Genomic DNA, 25,161 nt, shown 5'->3' with positions numbered 1-25,161 from the left:
TGCTATTATCTGCTAGCAAAGAATTCAAGAGCAGTTAATTCTAATACACATTACAACAGGACAATATGACCTAAAACAGCAAATTTTAGTTTACCATAAATAGGAGACTTGGGAAATTTATTTTTATTTTAAAATGGTACATATTGTAAGAATAGCAAAAATAAAAGTGGTTTTTCCTGTGTGTGTGCCACAACTTCCCTCCATTCCTTCCCTATGACTACAATAATCATAGCCCACAGTATCAGATGAAATTCTTCCCCACCAAGTCATGGCCTGTGTGGCTAGCCTACCTCATCATCCATGTTCAGCATACAGTTTGCCATGTCATCTTTGGTGGGTACCTCTGACACCACCCACGATTCATTTCTCCAGTCATCTGTAGGCAACAAATGGGGCAATTCCTGTGTTGATCACTCCATTTATCAAAAACTTCTGACAAAAACTGTGAGCACAAGGCAGGGTGAGGTCAGTTCACCTATCCATACAGACACAGTACTCCTTCTCATGGGTCAGCTGCTTCACCCTGCCCATCCACAGAATGGCATGACAAGATGTGACAAAAGAATGCGTTGTCATCAGGTTCCTCAGAACTGGCACTCTAAGCCAACATTTTTGCTGTTTGACTTGTGATATCTTTATATAGATCAATAAACTGGTATAAATTCATAATCCGTGATGTTTTCACAATGCCACAGCTTTTGTTAATTTTGGTACAGACCACATGTTCAACCACTTTCCAAAAGACAGAGAAATCTGACCCAGGTTATACCTCAAAGAAATGTTTTTCCTGGCCAGCAGCCACCTTAGCAGTTACATCATTAAGTTCAGCTAATCTCCCAAGAAGTTCTTCATATGTTAAAGAATCACTATCTAGAACCATTTGCTACTTTTTTTCTGGTAACTTGTCAATAACCAGTTGCATTTGATCTGAAATTTGGGACATTTTTCACAGACATTGCCCCCCACCCATAATTGATTTTGATCTTAGACAAGTGTTAGCCACTCCTAGTTGATTCTATGGTGCAGCCAAGATCCCCACTGTGAACTGTCCACAGCTTCTTAAGGAAGGAAGAGCCCTGGAATGAAAACCTTATTAGGAACCAGGCTATAGACTATTCTATTCTATTCTCTCAAATAACCTGGCTGTATTCTGTTTATGTCCTGAAAATGTTTGCTTGGGGAAAATTTCAAGACAGTCTAATTGTTCTGTGGCATAGTTATTGCTTACTGCTTTACAGGTACCTCAAAGGTTTTGTACATTTAGTAGTAAGTTGCGTGAGGCATACAAACAGCATTTTTAGAAGATGTTACCTTTCCTTTCCAAAGTCCCCATAAAATATTACCTGTACCCCATTATTTAGGTCACATGAGAAATCTTCCCACTGGGACCATCAGTACCTAGCCACACTGAAGCCATAGATAGCCGTCTTCAGCAACCTCTAAGAAATCCATTTCTCTTCAATGTCAGGGATAGCTGACTCTGTGAGGTGAGTCTGATGGGGTGAGGAAGGTCACTTGGCTGTGTGCTGCTTCTGCACTGGAACAGCACACAGAGTTTCCTGCTGAAACAGGTTGGTATGTGTCATATGAAATTCCTCTGTCACCTGGCTGACCTTCACATTCAACCCAAATGCTCTTAAAAGTAATCCACCTTTCATCAGATAGCCATAAAATCTGAAAAGGAATGGAAGTATATTGAAAGGAAAAATCAATACAACTGCTATATTCTCAGTCACTGCATCTGTAAGGGAACTGGGAAGTTTGCACCTATTAAAATATTTTGAGCTGGACATGGTGGTGCATGCCTTTAATACTATCACTCAGGAGGCAGAGGTAAAAGGATCACTATGAACTTGAGGCTACTCTGGACTACAGAGTGAGTTCCAAGTTAATCTAGGTTAGTGTGAGACTCTCCCCCCAAAAGAAATAACTAATAAAAATTTTATGCATAATGATCATGGACACAATGTAAGATTTAATAATCCTATGTCTTCACACCTGTGTGTTTGTCACAAGGGCTAAGCTTAGTCAAGAGGCAGATTACGTTAATTCAGTTGACAGACTTTATTCACTCTTCACACATGTTAATTAATCAAGGTCCCTTTTTATCCCTATCTTCTCAACTACCCTAGCTCCTGACCCTAAACCCCTGGGGCACTCACACATAAAGCCAAAAGATCCTGGTTTGACTCTCCAGGACCCACATAAACCAGATGCACAAGGGGTCGAATGCATATTTGCAGTGGCTAGAAGCCCTGTCATGCCCATTCTCTCTCTCTCAAATAAATAAATATATTTTAAGAAATAAAAATAAACCAATAAAGTAAAATCCTAGACTTCAATGGCAACATTACTATCTCCCTTTAGGAATCCATGGAGTGCAGTTGAGCATTGCTGCACATGGTGAAGCTCCTGTGTTTTGCAAACAAAAAACAGTATAAGGCTATGTGCCTTGTTTCCCAGGCCACATTCCCATTTTAAGTATGTAAGGGTATACAAAAATACTATGTTGGGCATCTTAAATATGTACAATGAAAGTAATGTAAAAAACTTGAAGCCAGGCGTGGTGGCATGCCTTTAGTCCCAGCCCTCAGGAGGCAGAGGTAGGAGGATCACTGTGAGTTAGAGGCCACCCTAAGACTCCATAGTGAATTCCAGGTCAGCCTGGGCTAGAAGAGTGAGACCCTACCTCGAAAAACCAAAAAAAAAAAAAAAAAAAACTTGAGAGTGAGTGGGCAAGAGCTCCCAGTTCATCCTCCACTTTCCAGTTCCCTGGCCCTGGTACCCCTGCTCCTAGTTTGGGGCTGCCTGCACCCTGAATACATGTTAAAGAAGCAAACCCCTTGCCCTGCATTCCTGAATGACCTGCCCCTGGGTAGCCAAATCCTGCATCCCATGCTCTGGAGGATGTAAACACAGAGTGAATAGGCCAGAGCTCCTGGTTTGCTCCCCACCTCCCAGTTCCCTGGTCTCAGTAGTACCCCTGCTGCTGGATTGGGATGGCCTGGTCCCTGCTAATATGCTATGGAAGCAGGTCTCTTGGTCTGGCTTCCTGACTGCCAGGTCTGTGAGTCTCCAAATCCCTGTTCCCCTGAGCCAGAGGGTACACAGGACACTGTGGGCATTGACCTCTTGCCCCTGGGTCCCCAGCTCATGGTTCCCCAAACTCCGGTTTCCCTGTGCTGAATAGTACACACAAGTGGAGTGAATAGGCCAGAGCTCTGAGTTCCCTACCTCCCAGTTCCCCAGGTAGCTGTGATGTACTTGCAATCTCCACAATCCGCATATCTGTAGTTATAAACCCACTCTATTTCAATCTCATGTCACATTTAAAACAGAATACTCACTGAATATCCTACGAAGACAAATACCTTCTCCTCAACAAAGTAAGACTTTGATCCCAAGATGGGTTGAACACAATGCAAAAAAAAGTCAGAAAACAGACATCTCTACCAAGGATGCTTAGCCCCACAATGGAGAATCCAATGAAATCATAGAGAAAACATCAGAAATTGAAACCCAAAATGATAACACAACAACACATGTCACCCTGATCAAGATAATGGCTGACCTGGCTGGAATCAAATCACCAAAAAACCCAACAATTGCATAAATGAAGTTGAGCAGAATCATCTCTTAGAGCACTCAAATTTTGTTACTGGACTTAAGTTAATTGAAGAAAACCAGAAAGGTCCCAAAAGAGAGGTAAAGGAATTGAAGGTGAGTCAACAAATAGAGAATTTCAATAACCAGCTCACTAAGAGTAATGAAGACTTGATCAAATCCAAGAATGAATTCCAGGAAGCATCAGAAAAATCAGACCTCAAACTGAAATTGTACTTCAAAAAAGAGATGGACTTAATGAAAAATAACACAACAGAAAACAAAAATCAAACACAGCTTTTACAAAGCTCTCTAGAATCACTTAGTGATAGAGTGATTCATGTGGAAGACAGAACCTCTGAGCTAGAAGACAAGTCAGAAGAAATTGATTGTGAGCCCAAAAACTTTGCTAAGTACAAAACATGAAGTGAACAGATTACAAGAGAACTGGGAGATACCCTAAAATGATCAAACATCTGACTCATGGGTATACCATAAGGGGAAGAAATTCAGGCCAGAAACATAGAGATCATATTCAACAAAATTATTGAAGAAAATTTTCCCAGTCTTACAAAAGAGAAGCCTATCCAGATACAAGAAGCCCACAGAATACCAAACAGACAGGACCAAAGAAGAAACTCTTGTAGGTACATTATAGTTAAAACTCCTAATAATGTAAAGAAAGAGAGATTGCTAAAAGCAATAAGAAACAACTCATTACATACGAAAGTAATTCCATCAGAATTATTTCAAATTTCTCAGTGGAAACACTGAAAGCCAGAAGGGCCTGGAATACTGCATAGTTTTAGAAAACTATGGCTTCCAACCCAAACTACTGTACCCATCAAAATTATCCCTCATAATAGATAGTGAAAGGAAAATTTTCCATGAAAAAAAGTCAACTCTATAATCATAGAGTTTTGAACACAAAACCAATCCTACAAAGAGTAATTCAGGGAAAGCACCACACAGAAGTGTCAAACAACCAATTTCAAGAGCCTGCAAGAAGATCCCAATAACCAAAACTGGAGCAGGCTCAAAAGGTACAATGAACAAGAAAGCACCAAACCTCATAAAGCACCCCATATGGTAGGGATTAAATCAAGCATGACAGTAATAACCTTAAATTTTAATGGCTTTAACTCATCCATCAAAAATCATAAGCAACCAGAATGGATCAGAAAAAATGGACCCTTCAATTTTATGTATTCAAGAAACCCACATCATCACTAAAGACTAACACCTCATCATGGTGAAAGGATTTAAAATGATATTCCAAGCAAATGGAAATAAGAAGCAAGTAGGTGTAGTTATATTAATATCTGATAAAATAGACTCCAAACCAAAAGTCATCAAAAAGGACAAAGATAGCCACTTCTTACTCATCAAAAGTATGATCCATCATGAGGACATCACAATCATAAATCTGTACACACAAAACACAGGTGCACCCAAGTCTATAAAACAAAACCTACTTGACCACAAAACAGAAATAAATTCCAACTACCATCATAGTTGGGGGATTTCCATATTCCACTATCATCAACAGAGAGCTCATCCAAGCAGAAAATTAACAGAGAAATAATAGAGCTCAATAACACCATAGACCTAACAGGTATTTACAGAACTTTCCACCCCAATTCTGCAGAATACACATTCTTCTTTGCATCCCACAGAACCTTCTCCAAAATAGATTATATCTTAGTCCATAAAGCATGTCTCTGTCAATTCAGGAAAATTGGCATAACTTCCTGCATCATATAAGATTACAATGCTTTAAAGCTAAAAATTAACAAGAGGCACCAAGGAACTCCACCAGCTACTAGAGACTAAACAACACATTTTAAAACAATAAATAGGTTGTGGAAGAAATCAAAAAAGAAATTAAAGCAAAAAATTATAGAATTGAATGACAATGAAAACACTACTTACCAAAGCTTATGGGACACAATGAAGGAAGTTCTGAGGGGAAAATTTATAGCATTAAATGCTTTCATAACAAAGATGGAGAGTTTCCAAATTAATAACATAACCATCTCCCTAAAGGCATTGGAAAAACAAGAAAAATCCAAACTTAAGAGCTCCAGACAGAAAGAAATAATCATTAATTGGAAACTAAGAAAGCCATTTAGAAAATCAATGAAATGAAAAGCTGGTTCTTTGACATTGCAGAAGAAGCAGTAGAAAGAATGTGAAAGCTGATGGAAGGGTAGGACTGCTTACAATGCAATCAACCAGAGAGAAATTGGTCTTGATATCCATGACATCACAATGCCTAATAGTATCTTCACAAGACCCTCATAACATGAGGAAAACATGATGATATCAAAATAAAAGGGAGACTAATGGAGGATGGGAAGGGATATGATGGAGTGTATATTTGTGAAGGGAAAAATGGGGGAGGGAATTATCATGGTTTATTATTTGTAAGTATAGAAACCATCAGTAAAAAGTAAAAAAATAAAAGTAAAAAAGAACAGAAGGGAGGAAGATACTGGTGGGGGGGGACATTCTTGAAAGAAGTGAACAGGGGTAGTGGGAAGATAAACAACAACAAGTTGTATTTGAAAAAGCCCAGAATTATCAACACAAAATCTCTACATGCCAACAAAAAAATAAACAAAAGGATTAAGACCAGTGCTTACAGGGCATGTTGGTGAGCATGATATATGCTTATAGCCACACAAGAGCAGTCATTTTACCCCTAATTGCACGTGGCCTCCCCCATGATAGGCTGTTGATTAGGTTTTACGTACTTGACATGTAGTCCCTCTCATGGAGCAGGGCTCCAGTCCAATTAGAGACTAGTCCCCATAACAGACATGCCAATTTGATTAAACAAAAGAGGAGAAGTCTCAAATTAACAAAATGAGACATGAAAAGGGAGAGGTCACAACAGACATCAATCAAATTGAAAGAATCATCAGGACATACTTTCAAAACTTCTACTCCACAAAACTGGATAATTTGGAAGTAATAGATGAATTCCTAGACACATACCACCTACAAAAACTAAACTCAGATCAGATTAATCTCCTGAACCAACTTTATCACATTCATTGAGATTGAAAATATAATTAAAAACCTTCTTAAAAAGAAAAGTCCAAGAGGATTCCCAGACCTATACATGAAAACATAAAAATATAAACCTCAAGAACAAAATTTATGAGGACTTCAGCAGATGGAAAGACCTACCATACTCCAAAAAAGTACGATTAATATTTTTTAAAATGGCTATACTACCAAAAGCAATATATAGATTTAATGGGATAACAAAAAAAAATTCCAGCATCATTCTTCACAGGGATAGAAAAAATGATCTCAAAATTCATACAGAATGGCATCTGGCCTCAGATATCTAAACATATCCTTAGCAAAAGAAACAGTTCTGTAGGTACCACCATACCTGATCTAAAGCTATATTACAAAGCAGTACTAATAAAAAATGTAGCAGGATACAAAATAAATATTCAGCAATCAGTAGCTTTTCTATGTACTAACAAAAAACATGTGGAGAATGAAATCAGGGAATCATTCCAATTCACAATGAATTGTTGGCCAGGGAGGTCCCTGATGCCCTCAAAACATCACAGGCTATTTCCAAGGATCTTGATTTCCTACCAGGAATAGATGATAAGACCTCTTGCTGAAGATTCTACAGGCCTTGGTTGCAAGGCCACTGAGATAGCACACTGGGGATGAGTTGAAAACCTTCTCCCAGTAGATCAGCTGATGGAAAAAACTGCACTTCATGCAGCCTTATGAGAGACAGAAGCCATCAGTGGTGAAAGTGCAATTGCAAGCCTCAAGTTTTGCCAGCCAGGGAAAATGAACCAACGAGTGCAATAGTGGCTGTAATATAAGACATAAACTCTTCAAGTACTGTAAGAAAAAAATAGGAGAAACTCTCCATGATATAGGAGTTGGGAAGGACTTACTGCATAATACCTCAGTATCCCAGGATATTAAACAATCTCTCAACCAATGGGATCTCATGAAGGTAAAAAGCTTCATTCCATGAGACAATTTTTGCCAGCTATACCATGGGCAGAGGCCTAATATATAGAATCTATAATTAACTTATAAAAACTAAACATAAAAAATTAAACAACCCACTCAAAAATAATTTAGAGAACTGAATAAGGAGTTATCAAAGGAAGAAATACAAAGCAAAAGGAAGAAATACAAATGGCTAACACTCACTTAAGAAAACATTTAACACTCCTAACCATAAGGGAAATGCAAATTAAAGTAACTATGAGATTCCACCTTATTCCTGTAAGGGTAGCAATCATTGAAAAAAAAAATCAAACAACCACAAATGCTGGTGAGGATGTGGGGAAAGAGGAATCTTCTTTCACTGCTGGAGCTAATACAAACCTGTATATCCACTATGGAAATCAATATAGAGATTCATGAAAAAGATGAAAATAGAACTATCAACAGACTTAGTTATTTGCTTATTGGGCATTTACTCTAAATGCTCCATGCTTCACTACAGAGATATCTGCTCAACCATGTTTGTTAGCTGAATTGAATGAATCAATTCATGTATTGCCTGCATTCATAAATTATAACTTAAAGATGTATTTCACGGAGTTTATTTATAGAAGATATCTCAAATCAATGGGTTATGGAAAATCTGTAGGTATATATAATATATTTATAATATATGTATTATAAATATACATACATATAATATATGTATTGTAAAACAAGTCTGGTTGTCAGGTAGAGATTTGGGGTGACATAAATACTAAAAAAGTTGTAAGTTTTTCTGCTAAGGCCATTCCTCTACAAATTTCCAATTGTAAGATAGTAAACTCTTTGAATCTAGACTACTTGCTTCTTTGTCAGAGGGTATAAGATTAATCAATTTGTATAGATTTTCTTAGTAGCCTTATAAGAAAGATGGTTAATTATGGCTTGAGATGAAATGATTGAAGGAACTTTTCAGTGATGGACATAGAATGCTTGCTAAAAATGTCTTTTTTTTTCAGAATGTTGAAGTATGTGGATGAATGTGTGTGTGTGTGTGTGTGTGTGTGTGTGTAGAAAGGATAGATATAGGAGATCTGAAAAGAGCAAATTTTGCATAAAATTAATTTCCTTTTATAAGGAACAAAAAGCTAATTTTCAAGTTAAACATAGATAAGTACTGTAAAGAGAGAAAATGTTATATCTCTGTACATTTCTTTATACCTAGCCTAGAGAAAAATAGAAGTCATCTCCTTGTAGGAGGCTATGATGATGGTAGGCAACAGGAGGCTCTGCTAATGGCAGGTAAACAAGAGGCTCTGCTGGGATGAATAGCATCTCCTGTTGAGCAAACTCCTTAGGATAAGCCACTCCTGGTCACAGGCCTACCTCGCACCCCCCAGGCAGCACTTCCTGTAACTGACCAACAGATCTGTTTATAAGTTCCTTTTTTCTAACTTTTATGTCTGTAACTGTCACATGTAAATTGTGGTTTATGGTTTAACTCCCAGCCTGTTTTTTTTGTTTTTTTTCTAACATCATGCAATTATTTCCAATAAAAGCTGATACTCTGAGTAATTCAGGTCTGCTGCAGCCCCAGAGATTACCTCTGGGGTGTAGACATAGTAGATCAGAATTTTTTTCTTTCTTTTTTTTTTTAAACCCAATAAGACTTTTCCTCACATTCCATGGATCAATGGTCTTACTTGTGAGACACTGGACCCCATAACATCTTGGGGTCTCACCCTGGATCCACATTTCAAGAACTCCTCCCCAACTCTGCAGCAACTGAACTGGGGAAGGACCCCTAGTCTTGGCCCAAGAACCATATCTACATCCATCTGCATGTTCCTGGTTTTGGAGTTAGTAGCAAGCCACTGATGGACAACTTTTGCCTTGGACTGCCAGCCCCCTCCTTTACTGGGTAAGAAACCTCCAGAGGTTCTTTTTCCACTCTTCTTTTTGTTTTTCCTTTTTTTTCTGGTTTTCTTGGCTTTGCATGCTTTTCTGGGTCCAAGAAGGAAGCTGGACACAGTATTAATACCCCTGGATGAGGGATCAAAGGGCCGTCCTTGACCCACTCTGGCTCCATTCAGAGATTTTTGAATGGAGGTCTGTTTCTGGTTCAATTTTGGACTGATATCACATCTGTTTCTGGTTCAGTTTTGGTTTGACAGCTCATCTGTTTCTGGTTCAGTTTTCATTTGGCAGACACGTGGCAATGTCAGGAGAGCCATTATTGCTAGCATGTTTGTGTTTGGTGTTGTGTTAGTTTGTCTTGTCCTCGTCTTTGAAAATGTGGGTCAAAATCATTCTGTTGAAAAATCTCTAAAACTGGTTAAAAAGCACTTTAAATATCTTAAGAGAGAGAGAAAAGAAGATAAACAATAATATGACCTAAGCCTATTATCCTAGCTGAGACAGGAAGTTACAATGTGATAGATAGCCGGACTCCACATTTTAAACCATGTGACTTTTAAATTGTTTGATAAAAATAAGTACATAATTTTAATTTGAACTGTGCCTAATATTTCCTCTTTTGTTTGGGCTTTAAACAAATAAGGCATTGTTGATAGATACCTTTTGATTTCTTTATTAATCCAAATAGTCCAACAGGTCTCCCCTAGAGTTTTTGTTGACATTTGATTTATTTCAAGGTTTTTGGGTTTTTATCTTTAAATGTCAGATTTAACTAAGGCCTATGGTGAGCTAAAATTTTATGTAAACAAAGCCATATTTTGTTACATGATCTCATAAATATAATTACTGAGTTTATGTTCTAGGTCAACTTCAACTTACATAGCAGATTATTAAAAACAACCAAGTTCCTTCTGTAGTGGTGACTTATGATTTTCAAGGTATTTTAAAAGATTGTAATGTCCTGTTTCTTAAAAGGAGGAGCAAACCTGAGTTCTAAATTTGTCTTAGTTACTCCTGATAAATGCATTTCCAGATATGTTAGAGGTATTGATAAAGGTTATCACAAAAAATGGTTATCATGTTTTGCCTTGTATTCATATATTTCATGGCATTTATAGAAGCTATCTCAAGTAAATGGGTTACATAAAATCTGTAGGTGTATATATACTGCTATTATAAAACAAGTCTGATTGTCTGGTAAAGATTTTTTTGAGTGATCTAAGAAAGGCTTTTTCTCTAAAAATTTCCAATAATAAGATGGTTAATTCAGAAGCCAGACTACTTGCTTCTTTGTCATTGGGTAACAAGATTCAACAATTTGGTGTAGTTTTTCTTAAATAGCCTTATATGTGTTAAGATGAGATGATTAAAGGAACTGGAAGGTATTTTTCAATGTTGGACACAGAACACTAGTTAAAAATGCTTTTTTGAGTGGAATTTAGATCAGAATGTTAGAGTATGTGGATAAAGATATGTGTATGTAGAAATGTCCCAGCCAGCGGGGAGTTGAACAAGGACTCGGGGAGAAGCTAACCTGAATGGGGGAGGCAAACAGGCACAAGAAGGAGACCAAGCTAGGTATTTGTCAAGGTCTCGAAGTTTATTTTTACACATAGGTTTTTATAGGGTTGTAGGGGGAAGAAGTCATAATCAGGCCAGAGATCACAGGGTTACTGGCTAACTGCAATTTCTTTGTTTCTTCATCAATTACCTGCAGCACCAGGAGAGGCTGTCACCCAGGCGTAATGGCTCCTTCATTTCTGGTAATAGATCATTAGATGAGGAAATAGAAAGTTAACTTGCTATATGGCAGTTTCTGTCAACATGGCCGAGGTTTGGTTCATAGCTCCCAACATAGAAAAGATGTCAGAGATATAAAAAGACCAAATTTTGCATAAAATTTATTTCCTGGCAGAGCCGAGAATGGGAGCCGAGTGCAGCGTCTGAACCGTACACCGATCTCCTCTCCGGGCTCTCTCTCCACCTTGCTCTCGCTGCCTGCCCACCTTTCTTCCCGCCGGCCCGTGGCCGCCCAGAATGCCTTCCACCACGGCCACCTCAGCAAGTTCCAACTTGAACAAAGGCATCAAGCAGATGTACATGGCCCTGCCTCAGGGCGAGAAAGTCCAAGCCATGTATGTCTGGATCGATGGTACCGGAGAAAGGCTGCGCTGCAAGACCCACACCCTGGACTGTGAGCCCAAGTGTGTAGAAGAGTTGCGGGAATGGAATTTTGATGGCTCCAGCACTTTCCAGTCTGAAGGCTCCAGCAGTGACACGTACCTCCTCCCAGTTGCCATGTTCTGTGACCCTTTCCACAAGGATCCCAACAAGCTGGTGTTCTGTGAAGTTTTCAAGTATAATCGGAAGCCTGCTGAGACCAATTTGAGACACACCTGTAAGTGGATCATGGACATGGTCAGCAACCAGCACCCCTAGTTTGGAATGGATCAGGAATACACTCTCATGGGGACGGATGGGCAGCCCTTTGGTTGGCCTTCCAATGGCTTCCCTGGGACCCAAAGCCCGTATTACTGTGGTGTGGGAGCTGACAAAGCCTATGGCAGAGACATCGTGGAGGCTCACTACCGGGCCTGCTTGTATGCTGGAGTCAAGATCACAGGAACAAATGCCGAGGTCATGCCTGCCCAGTGGGAATTCCAAATTGGACCCTGTGAAGGAATCCTCATGGGAGATCACCTGTTGGTGGCCTGCTTTATCTTACATCGTGTATGTGAAGACTTTGGTGTGATAGCAACCTTTGACCCTAAGCCCATTCCTGGGAACTGGAACGGCACAAGCTGCCATACCAACTTCAGCACAAAGGCATGCGGGAGGAGAATGGCCTGAAGTACATTGAGGAGGCCATTGAGAAACTCAGCAAGCAGCACCAGTACCACATCCGAGCCTACGATCCCAAGGGAGGCCTGGACAATGCCCGCCGCCTGACTGGCTTCCACTAGACCTCCAACATCAATGACTTTTCCGCCGGTGTTGCCAACTGCAGCGCCAGCATCCGCATTCCCCGGTCTGTCGGCCAGGAGAAGAGGGGTTACTTCGAAGACCAGTGCCCTTCTGCCAACTGTGACCCCTTTGCAGTGACAGAGGCCATCATCCGTACAGGTCTTCTCAACAAGACTGGCGACGAGCCCTTCCAGTACAAAAACTAAGGGGATGATGCTTCCAGCGACTGAGCCCTTCCCAGCTCTTCAACCCACTGCAACTCTCCCTCTCCCTGGTGTCTTAATTATCCTCACTACTCAAAAGTGGGATTTCAAGGTCTTTTTATTCCTCATGCCCAGTGAACCTTGCTTTTCCTTGGTCAGCATAGAGGGATCAAGTTCTTAATCTCCCATGTACCCAGCCTCCGTTTTCTTCCTTTCTAATGTGTGGGTGGGCACAGGGAAAGGTGGTGACTGCTTCTCTCTGGAGGTGATCTTGTCTGGTAGATGTCACTTCCACACAAAGCAGTGTTTGAAGGAGAGGAGATCTTCCTCTAAAGGACAGCTGAAAGGGCAGGCCTGACTACTTAGGATGGCATGTCTCCTTCAATTCTTAAGATTAAACCAACTCTCACTAGTGGAGATTAGGAGAAGAGCAAGAACTGGGGGTTAGTTTACCTCTTGTGTTTCTCTTGCTTGGAGCCACCCACACCCTTCACAAACAGCAGCTCAGCGACAACAGATGGCTGTCCTACCTTAAGAGAAGAAAAGTTCTTTACTGCTTGGTCCTCCATTTATAACAGAAAGCAAAAATAGTATTTTTATATTTAAATGTAAAAACAAAAAAATTATATAAGGGTTGTGGATATGTGTGTTTTTCTAAAGAAAACAAACATCCTGGTCACTGGGTGCCAAATGTGAGGTAAATTATTTGGTTCAAGAGTCCCCTTTGTAAGTAAAGGAAGTAGCAGTGGGGAACATAGTACTAGAAAAATTGGTTATTTGGGACTGTTCCTCATTCTACCAGGATTTCCCTGCCCATTTTTTGCAGGCAATAGGTACACATTACTTGAAGTCTCTGAGCCCCGTGTCTAACTCTAGAAGAGACACACGCACTTGTCCACACATGGGTTTAGAAGTATGAGTTGGCTGGTCAACTTTGTTACTGACAATGGGGTGTTGAGGTTATTTTTTGGTGGGATTTTAGCATGTCACTAAAGCAGGCCTTTTGATATATTAAATTTTTTAAAGCAAAAAAAAAAAAAATTTCCTTTTAGAAGGAAGAAAAAGGTACTTTTCAGGCTAAACCTAAACACCATGCCTGAAGTTAAAGAATTTTCAACTGTTTACAAACTTTCAAGGATGCTCTAACAGTTTTATATAGGGACATAGACTTAATGTAAATTGAGCTTACATTAAACACAGATGATGTCCTGTGCAAGGTGGGTAACAAAGTCATAAGCACAGATGTAATTCATATTCTTTAGATGTCTAACCAGGTTAGTCATAGACAAGACCCTATCCAAATGGACAAAATAAATTTCCTAAAGTAAAAAAAAAAAAAAAAAAAAAAGCCTTCAGAATAAGACAAGGGATGTCAGGATGCTTAGCTCTCTGCTCTGTCATTTCCTTTTGCTCTTACTTACTATTATATGCTATCTAAAGTCATGGCAAGCTGGATTCTGGAAAAAGGGATTACATCCCTTTATCTCAGACCCCATGAAAATTTAAACCATGTGTCCCCCAGACCCTGTCCAGAGACAAAATGTCCATTTGTCTGTGATAAAGCAAAGGGAATGACAAACAGCATATAACTTTGTTTCTCTTTATAGTTCCTCTCTTCTGAAGACCACATCTGTTAGATGAAATCTCTTAGTAGGCAACAGGTTATATAGGTAAACTAAGTGAATGTACTTGATCAAGTTACAAACTCCTTACATAAGGCAAACATCAGACTTACCTAAAATGTATATTAGGGTATAAGGAGATGACAAAAAGGGGGCATCAAGTAAATGATGGCTTAATAGTTAAAGTGCTTATCTGGGAAGCCTAAAGACCTAGGTTTGATTCCCTAGTACCCCCATTCTTATTATTACACCTAAATATGATTCAAAGAAGGTTCTGTGATATCCCTTCTTGGGACAGTCTTTGATACCTATCAGTCCACATGGAAGGACTGTTAGCAACTCTTACAGACCCTCTTCCCCACAGAGGAACATGAAAGAATAAGAAGGGAAGCCAAGGAACTAGTGTTGGGAGCCGACTGCCACCTCAAAGAGGACCCTAATGTTATTGATGGTGTCTTCCCTTTCTTGTGACTGGACTGGGATCCCAACACCACTGAAGGTAGGGTGTCCCTTAACCTTTTTTGTCAGACTCTTATGGGTGGTCTCCAGGCTGCCACTTGCATGGTGACCTACAAACTTGTCTAAGTAGAATGAAGTGACCCAAAGGCCCACAGAATCCCCTGCTGCTTTCCTAGAATGGCTGCAGAAAGAAATAAAACATACCTCCTCCACCAGATCCTGAGGCCCCTGAGAATAGGCAAAATATTAACATTGCTTTTATAACTCAGTCTGCACCAGATATTAGAAAAAGGAGATTCAGAAAATAGAAGGCCTTGAGGGTAAACTTCTTTCAGAGTTAATACAGATTTCTGCCAGGGTATATAATAATAGAGACACTCCAGAAGATAGACAGGCTAAGAAAATGGTTAAGGTTATGATGGCTACCTTCCAGAAGGCACAAGGCCCCACGTGGCAGCCCTTATACTTTGCTCAGTATGATTCCACCGGAAAGGCAAATATATACTGTGCTGAACCTAAAAGATGCTTTCTTTAGTATCCCATTGGCAAAGGGAAATCAACCTGTTTTTTTTCTTTTTCTTTTCTTTTTTTTTTCCGTTGAATAGGCAGACTTGGAACAAGACACCAGTGGGCAACTAAGCTGGACTAGGCTTCCACAGGGATTTAAAAATTCCCCCACCTTCTTTGATGAGACTCTTCATAGAGATTTGTAGCCCTTTCAGAAAGAATCACAAGAGGCCACTCTCTTACAATATGTTGATGACCTACTCCCAACTGTAAAAATGGAGAAGGAATGCCCCTCTGCCACAGTGCAACTCCTTGATGACTTAAAACCTCTGGGCTATTACGTATCCACCAGGAAGTCTCAACTGTGTGTGCATAAGGCAACCTACTTGGGATATGAAATCCAAGAAGGTAAAAGTATGCTGTTGCCTCTGGGATTCATATCATCACTCAGATCCCCACTAAGAGACAGATCCAAGAATTCCTTGGAGCTTTAGGATATTGCAAAATTTGGATCCCAATGTTTGCTGAATTAGCCAAGCCTCTATATAAGGCCACTAGAGGACCAAAATAATTTTTTTTTTAAAGGATCTTAATTGGACTGAAAGTGAGAAACAAGCATTCAAGAAAACTAAAGTCAGCTCTGACATCAGCCCCTGCCCTTGTGCTTCCAGACTTAAACAAAGCCTCCCACTTGTATGAAAAGAAGAGTACAACCAGGGGCATCCTAACTCAAAGACTGAGGCCATGACATTGCCTAGAGGCCTACTTGTCTAAGAAGCTAGACCCAGTAGCTGCTGGTTCCCCCTCTTGTCCCTGGGCTATTACAGCTGCTGCTATTATGACAGTGGACACTGACAAATTAACTTTGGGCCAGACTTTACTCATTATGGCTCCATATATGACAGAGACTCTTTTAAAGAGCCCCCAGACCGATGGCTCTCCAATTCTCACATAACCCACTATCAGGCCTTGCTCTTAGATCAACCAAGGATACAGTTTCACCAAATTTAGGATTTGAACCCAGCCTCCCTGCTGCCAGAAACTGATGAGGCATCAGTGAATGTCTACACAAAACAAAACCTACAGCTCACCTCTCATTTGATAAAGGAACAGACCCCCACAAATATGGTTGCTGCCTCAAGCCCTAGGGCAGAGACTGACTAAACAACTACATAAAGAAATTCACATAGAAAACAACAACCTAGTTGAGCTGATAAGGAAAGAATTTTTCTTCGCCAGCATGGACTCAATCTTCAAGGACATCACTACCCACTATTAGGCCTGACAACAGACACATGCCTCCTCTGGTAAGGTACCACCAATGGGGATGAGAGAGAGAGAGAACAGAGCCAGGTAGCTATTGGGAAATTAATTTCATAGAGGTAAAACCAGATCAATATAAATATAGGTATTTACTTGTTTATGTTGATAGCTTTTTATGATAGATAAAAACTTTCCCAACCAAGTCTGAGATAGCCCAAACAGTGACTAAGAAAGTGTTACAGGAGACAATTCCCCTGCTTTTATGTCAAAACTCAATAAAAGTTGACTAAAACTCTGGGGATTAATTTGAAATTACATTGTGTCTATCATCCCCAAAGTGCAGGACAGGTAAAAAGGATAAATTGGACCTTGAAGGAGGCTTTAACTAAATTAATCCTAGGAACCAGCAAATGATGAATGGGCCTCCATCCCTTTGCCCTCTTAAAGGCCAGATGTACCCCTTCTGTAAAAAAAATTACTCCCTTTAAAATTATGTATGGAAGTGCCCTCCCCCATTGCTGCCCTGGATGGATCTTGAACAGATAACTGACTTTACTAATGAAAGGCTTCTTCTGTTCTATCAAAAGAGTCCAGTAGTCCACTGTTTCAGCAGTCAAGGCTGCTTTTTAGACACACCCTGTTTGTCCCTATCCTTTTCAGTCTGGGATGTATTGGAACATTGGAAGGGCCCCCCACCAAGTCATGCTAACCACAGTAATGGCTGTGAACATGAAAGGGACAAAATAAAAGAGGATTAGACTTACTTTTGGTAAAAGAAGGGGGCCTATGATCCCAGGTCATGAGGCTGCTGGAGATGACAAAACACTTCTACACTGCCCCCTGGTAAGTCATCTGTCTTCCTGATCAGGGAGGGTACAAGGTTCCAAAAACAAACAATAAGTGTACAATCTGAAATAGAGATTTCACAATCGAGAAGCAACCAATCCTCCTGGCTTCCCAAAGAAGAGAAAACTACTTGGCCAGCATGACCCTGACTCATTCTAACAGACAGAAAACACAAGTATTGGAGAAGCTATAGGGCTACTCATGGGTCCCTAAAATCTCTTTGGAGAGACATTACTGACCTCAAAAATTAATCCTTGATTAAAATTTGGCTATCTGCTTGGTCTTAAATACTCAAAGAGAGAAAAGTATAGCCAAAGATAAAGGGACACCTCAAAGATATGAATGGCCTGTTAAGTAACACAACAAGAGCTTTTCAAGAGGGGAAACAAACACGGCCTTGACATGTTATCCCTATCTCTAATCATTCTAATTAAATAAGGAAAAAGCAACCATAGATGTCAAAAGGGTTATTTTCAAATCTAGGAAATATATATGGGTGACTTTGACCAAGGGTTACTTAATCCCAAAGACTTATTTTTACTAGAAACAATGGTAAATCTTTTCAAACTTGTGCCAGGACATTCTTAAGTAAGTTCTAAGACAAATATATTTTTACAGACTTTAATGACACTCAATGGTTCTATGGTACAAACCTTTGGCCCTGGACACCACCAGGACAAATTTTAAAAGGCACACTATGGTACTATACAAAGGTACTATACAAAATATGGTATATTCACCATTATCAAAGTTAAATGTTGTGTATATGTTCCTGATAACTCTGCTAATATTTCATGTGCTTTACAAGCCATTCAATGAACAGTTCTGGAAGAAAATCTCAGCCAGCTCATGCTCAGATGGTCCTGAAACAATCCAACTCTATCTGGGTTCCCTCAAATATTCCCCAAGGCCTACAAGTCCACAAGAAGGACAACCCTAAAGATGACCAGTTTGTTGTGAGCTCACTTACCATTAACTCCTTACTTTTATTCTATCTCCCCAACACTATCCTCTAAGACTATCTTCCTGCACTCCATCAATATACTTTCTGGCTCCTATAGAGTAGTTCCCCTATATGAGAGAGACTCTCTAACTGCCTCAAACAACTTTGTGCCCCATTCAGCAGGAAATAGTTCATGATCTGACATCATTGCCCATGCCCTCTAGCAGTAGTTAGAGTGTGTTCTAATGAGAGAAGGTGAAAAGTGCAGGAAAGTTTGCGCTTCCTAGAAATTGAAGATGATCTGACTTCTTATCTCTTGCCTAGGGCTCAGACCTATTTTTTTTCACAAACAGTCAGGACCCCTCCTGGGAGGAAGGTCTTTCATAGGATTTAAACATTTTCGTTGGTCAAGTTTAGCCCCCAGAACTTGGTGCCAGATTAAGCTTAATGAAGGCTTGATCAAATGCAAGAATGAATTCCAGGAAGCATAAAGAAAAATCAGAACTTACACTGAAACTGTACCTCAAAAAAGATATGGACACTATTCAAAATAACAGAACAGAAAATGAAAATTAAATAGAGTTTATAAAAACCTCTCTACAACACCTCACTAACAGAGTTACTCATGTGGAAGACAGAACCTCTGATCTGAAGACAAGAGATATTGATTGGGAGTCCAAAAACTTTGCTGGGTTCAAGAAAACATGCAAAGAGAATATGAAGGAACTGTAGGATATCCTGATATGACTAAACATCCGAATCATGGGTATACCAGAAATAGAAGAAACCTATTCAACAAAATTATTGAAGAAATTTTTCCCAATCTCTCAAAAGAGAAGCCCATCAAAGCACAAGAAGCCCACAGAATTCCAAACAGGCATGACCAAAAATGAAACTCTCCAAGGCACATCATAGTTAAAACTCATAACAAGTAAAACAGAGTGATAAAAGCAGTAAGAGAGAAACAACTCACTACAAACAAAGGCAATCCCATCAAAATTACCTCAGATTTCTCAATGGAAACCCTGAAAGCCAGAAGGGCCTGAAATGGAGCACTTCACATTTGAAAAAATTGTCTTCCAACCCAAGCTACTGTACCCAACAAAATTATCCCTCATAATAGATGGGAAAAGGAAAACATTCCATGAAAAGAGTCAACTATATGATTTTATGAACACAAAGCTAAGCCTATAGAGAATACTTCAGGGTATACTCCACCCAAAACAGTCAAACAACCAATCTCAAGAGCCAACAAGAAGATCACAATAAGCAAAATAAACCAAGATCTACATAGTACAAAATATAAGAAAATACCAAACCCCATAAAACACCTCATCATGGCAGGGAATAAATAAAACCTTACAGTTATAAACCTAAATATTAATGGTTTTAGCTCACCCACTAAAAGCCACAAGTTAACAGAGTATATAAAAAAAAAATGCTAGCTTCAAGAAACCTACCTCAACACTACAGAAAGACACTTCCTCAGGTGAAAGGATGGAAAATGATCTTTCAAGCAAATGGAAATAAGAAACAAGTGGGTGTTACTATACTAATATCTGATAAAATAGACTTCAAAAAATTAATCATCAAAAAGGACAAAGAAAGCCACTTCTTACGCATCAAGGGAATGATCCAACATGAGAACATACAATCATACATCTATATACACCAAACACAGATGCACCACACTTTATAAAACATAACCTACTTGACAACAAAACAGAAACAAATGCTAACATCTTCATAGTCAAAGACTTCAATACTCTACCATCATTAATAGATCACACAAGAAGAAAATCAACAGGAAAATAACAGAGCTTAATAATACCATAGATCAACTACATATAACAGACATCTATAAAACTTTCAACCTGAACTCTACAGAACACACATTCTTCTCAACAGCCCATAGAACCTTCTCCAAAATGGACCATATATTATGCCATAAGGCATGACTCCATAAACTCAGGAAAATTTAGATAACTTCCTTTGTCATATCAGATCATGTCCCAGCCAGCAGGGAGTCGAACAAAGAAGCAAGGGGAAAAATAACTTGAATGAAAGAAGGCAAACAGACACAATAAGGAGACCATGCTAGATGCTTGTCATGGCCTCGAGAGTTTATTCTTACATGTAGGTTTATATGGAGTTGTAGGGGGAAGGGGACATGGTCAGGGCAAGGAGTTGTAGGCAAAGGGGATGTGGCCAGGACAAGGAGTTGTCAGGAAACCTAGAGGGGATGTAATTAGCTGTTCATCTAATCTTGCCTCACTGGCTTAATATTCTGACTGCACCAGGCTTCACATCCTGACCATAAACTGGCCTTTAGCAAAAGATAAGATTCTGTAAGCAGCCTGCTGACCAGTTCCAGAAGTACCTAACAGAAAGCTGGATGGACCAGCTTTCTGAGTAATGAGTCAGTTTATGAGCAGGCCTAGGCAAAATGGAGAGGCTTTTGCTCTATGGCTCCCGACATCTCCTCCCTTCTTTTACACAAAAGATGGGGAGGCCCACTATTCAGTGGTGGGTTGCAATGCCTTTGTTTCTTCTCAGCTACCAACAGCATGGGGGAGTATTCAGCCAAGTGTACATACATGTATGTTTATATAGGGTTGTAGGGGGAAGGGGACATGGTCAGGGCAAGGAATTGTAGGGGGAAGGGGACATGGTTAGGGCAAAGATCACAGAGTTACTGGTTAAACCACAATGCCTTTGTTTCTTCATCAGCTACCTGTAGGATGGGGGAGTGTTTAGCCAGGTGTATGATCCCATTGTTTCTGGTAGTTGAATATTAGGTGAGGAAGTAGAAACTTAACATGCTATATGGCAGTCTTTGTTTGTGGTAGTTGACTATTAGGTGAGGAAGTAAAAACTTAACTTGCTATATGGCAGTCTCTGTTAACATGGCCAAGGTTTGGTTCATAGCTCCCAACATCTCTTCCCTTCTTTTATACAAAAAGGGGGTTAGGCCCGCTTTGCAGTGGTGGGCATTAGCCAAATGGGGGAGTAGGGACCCGACTCCTCCCATGGCATGTCTTTTTCCCACAATCTTTGGCTCTTGGTACGTTTTGGGGAGGGGAGGCAGGGCCTATGTGGCTGGAGAGCAAGGCAAGGCCTTAGTGATAACAGTTATGGTACCAACCTCCATGCTAGCCAGGTATACCTCTCAGGGAATTCAGAAGCAGTCAGAAAGGGACCTTCCCTTGCTTTGCCTCGCACCCACGTTGGTGCCCATATCACACTCACTTTAGGACCTCTAAAATTTACCACAGGTAAACTAAATGTAAAATGCTGACAATTCTCAGGGTATAAGGGAAAAAGTAATCTTTTAGGTCAATAATGATTTTACAATATCCTGCTACTGGAGTGGTGAGGCCTGGTTGTAGGGCTCCCATAGGTACCATGGCCTTATTAATTTTTCTAAGGTTCTAGAGCAATCTCCATTTCAAGGGCATTCCAGAAACACTCCACTGCAGGGGCTTCTGGCCTCCGACCACCTGTTTAGATAAACCTATCATTTTAAAAGTCTCAAAGTACCATTGTTTGCTTAGCCCATCACAGTGATTACCTTATCCTCAGTGTTTTTTTTGACCCAGTAGGTTTCTCTGTTTTAGATTCTCCTTCTCCCTTCTTATCCATCTCTGGCCATCAGCTGGACAAAATTCAGAGAGAACTAGGATAAAGTCTGAGAGAGCCAAGGGCCTGTCCTATAGTGTATAGCTTATACCTCTGTGTGAACATTTACAATAGACTTTATTAAACACTCGAAGAAAGGAGGCAATAGGCATAAGAGAAGCAGAAGGCAAACTCCCACAGCTGTAAAGCTGCCTATCCAGGAATTAGAGAGTCCCAACCAGGCAACACAGACTTAATTGTAGTAAATAAATCATTAGCAGCCTTAGTAGCATCAAAATCAAGATGACTGTATGGTATAGTTAGAATTTTTGAATGTAAGTTAACCAAATCTAACAAAATGTTATCATGGTGCCAAAATTGAGACAGTTACTTTACATACAATACAGTAGAATTTGGTCTTTTTTGAGCCAAAACAGCCCTTTATATATTTTTGAAAGAAAAAACATATTGACAACAAATGATTTTGGCTTAAACTTGATAGCTACTGATTTTTATGTACCACAGAAATTTTTATTAACATAAAACAATTTTATGTTCTACCCATGACATTAATTTGATAACGTTTAAGTAAGCTATTCCAACAGATCCCAGGAAAATGAAAGTTATTATTACTGAAATTAAATCACTTAAACCTAAGTGATTAAACCTAGTTATATCCATTTAATAAAATTAGCATAAATAATACAGAATCTATCTGTAAAGTCACAATGTCTTTAGGTATGAGTACTTCACCTTTGGAAATTAACCATTTCTATGTGAGCCTTTATCTTTAGAATAGTTAAAACCTTGATGAAAAGAGGAACCTTTACTGAGAGAGTCTTAAAGCCAGTTTTATAACCCTTAAATCATAACAAATTAGCATCAGTGACCTGTTAATGAGTGAGGCCTTATCATAAGACTCAGTTTATCTATTTAACATTTTGTCTAGTGAGAGACTTTATCTAACAGATGTGACTTTAGGTGTTCATAAGAGATGAACTAAAGAGAACCACAGTTATATGCTGTATTCCTTTTTCCTTGTCAGAGGCAATTGGCCATTTTTGTCTCTAGTCAGAGTCTGGGGGACACATGGTTTAAACTTGCATGGGGTTTGAGATAAAGGGGGTTCCATCTGTGTTTTTTTGTTTTGTTTTGTTTTTTATTTCAGAGTCCAGCTTTCCATGAATTTAAGTAGCATATGGTGGAAACAAGAGCAAAATGAAATTACAGAGCAGAGAGATAAGCATCCTGACATTTCTTTCCTATTCTGAAGTTGTTTGTTTTTACATAGCAAATTTACCCATTTGCAAAACACAAGGTGATAGACTTTTGTGTATGTTTAACCTGGTTAAACCTCCAATTACATCTGTACTTATGACTTTGTGACCCACCTAACATAGGCATCACCTGTGTCTAATGTAAGATGAATTTAGATTAAGACTATGTCCCTATATAAAACTTTTAGAGTATCCTTAAGAGTCTGTAAACAGTTGAAGAATCTCTAACTTTAGGCATGGCATTTAGGTTTAGCCTGAAAATTCTTTCCTACATACGCACATATTTATCCACATACTTTAACATTCTCAGTACCACTCAAAAAGCATTTTTAATGAGCATTCTATGTCCCAACATTGAAAAATTCTTTTCCAGTTCCTTCAATCAATTCATCTCACCCCATTATTAATTATCTTTTTTTTTTTTTTTTTATTCCCCAGAAGGTGTGCACTATTCCTGGAAGTACTGCAATACCAGGGCAAGGCGTGGAGTGGACAGAGCAAGCTCCTATTCCAACTCTAAGCTACAAAAATCCATTTAATATATTGTCCTCAGATAGAGGATGTATCAGATATTAAACTGATAAGAACAGATACTACACTTGATCTTAGCCCAAAGGCCGGGAAGTGATGATCTTTCTTATAAGGCTATTAAAAAATTACACCAAATTGATTAATCCTATTACTAAAAAGAAAGCAGTCTTAATACAATTTTATATCATTAATACCAATAACACACTTGGGAATGATTTTATTAGGAGTAGCTAAGGCAAATTGTGTTGTTATCTTGAGGCAGGCTGGCTCAGAAGTCAGATCAGTTGCCTCCTCCTTTAAGTAACAGGACATTACAATCTTTTTGAAAATATCTGGCAAATTATAAGTTACCTTTTTAGAGGAAGTTTTGTTGTTTTTAATAATCCTCTATGTAAGGTGAACTTGATCTAGAACAAATATCTGGCAAATTCACCCCTGTAAAAGACATTTAACCTTTCCTTTTTAATTTCTATGCTTAGGTCTTTGATTTCCTTGAAATGATTTTCTAGAGGAGAAAGGAATGTGACCTGCATCTGTCTCATCTCTTTAGTTACAAACAGTCACAAACATGACATGACTAGCAAGCACAATGAGCACACATAAACACATATACACACACACATATAGAAAGAACATATCCTCCTGATAAAATCAAAAAGAATTTGAAGCAATCTCAATTCTTTGTGTTTTAAAATATCTTTTACTATGGCAATTAGCTACTTTTTACTCTTTGTTAAATCTTTTTTTTTTTTCTTTAACCTGTGTTCCTTGTGCCTTGAGAGAAGTTTTAAGCCTTTCAACAATTTATGCTTACTTAGGGTCTGTCCCATGATAGAAAAGGAAAGAGGAGAAACGGCAAGACCAGAGGACAACATTCCAGGTTGGAGAACCAGCATGGGAGGGTTCTCCGATGGGCCTGACCACAATTTTGAGAACTGGCAGCTGCTCTAAGAGTATTTACTGGCTGTTGCATACCTAGTTTTGTTCATAGGAAGAGAGGCTAGATAGGAGGTCTGTGCTAACACCCAAACAGGCTGTTGGGATTCGCACAGGGAGCTAGGGGCCTTCAGCCAATGCCAGAGGGTAGCCCTGGCCAAGAGGCTTCAGTTGCCCTGTCGCTATGTTGCAATTCCACACAATGACACCAACCAAAACTAAAAGTAGGAAAAGAAGTGCAAAAAGGAAGTCCCGCAGTTCTTGTGCCTTGAAAAAACATTGTCTCGATAGTCTTTACATTAATTGCCTAAAATTTGTCGCTTACCTCAAATGGATCAGTTTCATAGGTGGGCTTTTCTGCATCGATTGTGGTGCGGGTCTTTTTTACAGGTGTATTGCCTGTAGTGACCTCTATGCAGACCTTCACTCACCCCTCCGGTTGGGTGGTGGTCTGCTACATCAACGGAGACCTCGCCTGTGTAGCAAAGATG

At 39.4% G+C, this 25,161-nt stretch overlaps 1 non-coding gene and 2 pseudogenes across 1 annotated transcript; 1 reads left to right on the top strand and 2 right to left on the bottom strand.

The window, feature by feature from the left end:
* Nucleotides 1–266: 266 nt before the first annotated feature.
* LOC101600745 lies at nt 267–943 on the bottom strand (annotated as a pseudogene).
* A 10,615-nt stretch (nt 944–11,558) lies between these two features.
* Nucleotides 11,559–12,671, top strand: LOC101600447 (annotated as a pseudogene).
* Nucleotides 12,672–23,641: 10,970 nt separating this feature from the next.
* On the bottom strand, nt 23,642–23,832 carry LOC123462379. Its single transcript, XR_006638208.1, has one exon. It is a non-coding gene; the product is annotated as a U2 spliceosomal RNA (small nuclear RNA).
* Nucleotides 23,833–25,161: the final 1,329 nt, after the last annotated feature.

The sequence above is a fragment of the Jaculus jaculus genome, chromosome 7, assembly GCF_020740685.1.
Source record: "Jaculus jaculus isolate mJacJac1 chromosome 7, mJacJac1.mat.Y.cur, whole genome shotgun sequence".
Taxonomy (NCBI): domain Eukaryota; kingdom Metazoa; phylum Chordata; class Mammalia; order Rodentia; family Dipodidae; genus Jaculus; species Jaculus jaculus.
Note: the sequence above shows the minus strand (reverse complement) of the source record. Positions and strands in the feature narration are given on the sequence as shown.